Source organism: Hirundo rustica, unplaced genomic scaffold (assembly GCF_015227805.2).
Source record: "Hirundo rustica isolate bHirRus1 unplaced genomic scaffold, bHirRus1.pri.v3 scaffold_61_arrow_ctg1_1, whole genome shotgun sequence".
In the NCBI taxonomy this organism is placed as follows: domain Eukaryota; kingdom Metazoa; phylum Chordata; class Aves; order Passeriformes; family Hirundinidae; genus Hirundo; species Hirundo rustica.
The window spans coordinates 14407-16516 of record NW_026690661.1 but is presented as its reverse complement, the minus strand read 5'-3'; positions in this window follow the sequence as shown (position 1 = coordinate 16516).

Here is a 2110-nt window from a genome sequence, read left to right as displayed (position 1 = left end):
GCCCCGGGGGGTCCCGAGCGACCCCCCCCGGCCCCCCGAGCCCCCAAAGCTGCGGCTGGGTCGGTGCCGGCCCGGCTTGTGGGGGGCTCCCCCTCCCGCCTTGGGGGCCGGGCCGAGGGAGAGGCCTGGAGGCCGCTCCCAATCCCCGGGCTCGCCCGGCCCCCCCGGCCCGGAGCGGCGGGGCAGCGCCCGCGGGGGCGGGGGACGGCGCGGAGCGGGAGGGACGCGGGGTGACCCGGGGCTGCGGGGGCCGGCGGGGGACGGCGCGGATTTGAGGGGACGCCGTGTCCTGGAGGTGTGGGGGACACAGAGGGGGTGTGGGGGACACGGGGACAGCGAGGATTTGGGGGCAGCCGGATTTGGGGCTGGTGTCACCCCCAGAGTGCCCCCGAGGACCCCCCAAGCTTGGCCCCCTCTGCCCCCAAAGTGCTACCAGGAGAATTCCCAGCGTGGAAAACAGGGAAAAGCGAAAATGAAAACGAACGGGAAAGTTTTCCGGGAATCTCAGGGAATGAGGAAGTGAGCGGAGGCCGCTCCGTCCCATCCCCCAAACCACAAACCCCAAAACCCAAATCCAGATTCAATCCCCGAAACCCCATTCCCCAAATCTCCCCAAACCCAATCCCCCAAACCCCAAAATCCAAACCCCCAGTCCCGCACCCTGCTGCTCCAGGGCCACACCCGATTTTGGGATGTTCCCCCCGCGTCCAATCCCCATCCCAAATTCCCTCGGCTTTGGGGACGCGTTTGTGGCGTTCCCTCCGCAGCAATCCCAGGAGGATTTGGGGATTTTGGGGTCCTGAGCCCCATCCTGATCCTCAGAGCTCCTCGGGATTTTCCCAAATCCTCTTCGGAGCTGGGAGTGGCCGGAGGGAAAACTGGGGAAATTTTCGGAATATTTGGGAAAATGGAGCCCAAACTCCAAAAAAACCCTTGAAAAAAACCCCAAAATCCCAAACACAGAACCACTGGAACCTTGGGAATTGTTGGGATCCAGAGAATCCCCAAAATTTTGGCTCTTCCTGGATCCCAAATTCCATAAAAACCTCGGAAAACCCACGCCAAAATTCCCCAAAAAACCCCAAAAACCAGCGGCGCCTCTCTGTTAAAAGGTTTTTATTTAACATTTTGAATTCGAGGTAAAATATTTTTATTTTTCAGGTTGGTTTTTTTTTTTTCCTTTTTTTTCCTTTTTTTTTTTTTAACTTCCATAACAAAATATGGAGCTATGGGATACCCCTGGCAAAAAATATGTATATTATCCATAAATTTCTCTAGCATTTCATCATATATATATATAATATATATATGCAAGCCTCTCTTAAATCGGATTTTTTAATAGAAATCGGAATTTTTTTAAAGGCACAAATTTTGGATTTTTTGTCTCTTTTTTTTGTGTGTTTTTGTTTTTTGTTTTTTTTTTTTTTGCCCCTCTACTTTACACCCTATGTACAAAGCCACGCTCCCAATCCCAAATTCCGTTTTCCCGATGGATTCCTGTTGGAATTCCCACCGGGGGGGAAGAGTTCAAATCCCTCAAATCCCCTCAAAAGAGAAATGGGTTTTTTGTTGGTTGTTTCTTTTTTTTGTTTTTTTCTTTTAAACTCTCCCCCAAAAATAAAGCGTAAATATCGGCTTAAAAAGCGCTAAAAAGAAAAATCAAAGATCTTTTCCAGGAAAGTCCAAAGTTTTTCTGGATTTCTGATGATTTCAACTGAGAGAGAGAAAATTCCTGGTGTTTTTGTTGTTGTTTTGGTTTGTTTTTTTTTAATCCTACCAGGATGCGAAAAAAAGAAAGAAACCAACGGAAAAACAGCTTAAAATAATTAAAAAGAGTCAACATAATTATGGAATAAATAAAAAAAAAATCTGGGACAACCCCATTAATGCTCTTGGATTTTCTCTCCTCTTCCTCCTTTTTTTTTTTTTTTTTTTTTTGGGAAATTCCCAAATCAAATTCCCCCTTTTTGGGGTTGTCCCATTTACAAGTCTTTTTTTTTAAGTTTTTTTGTTGTTTTTTGTGTTTTTTTTTTTTTTTTTTTTTACATTTCTCCTACAGATTTGCTATGAAAAAGAAGCGAAATTAACCAAAAAAACCCAAAAAACTGCT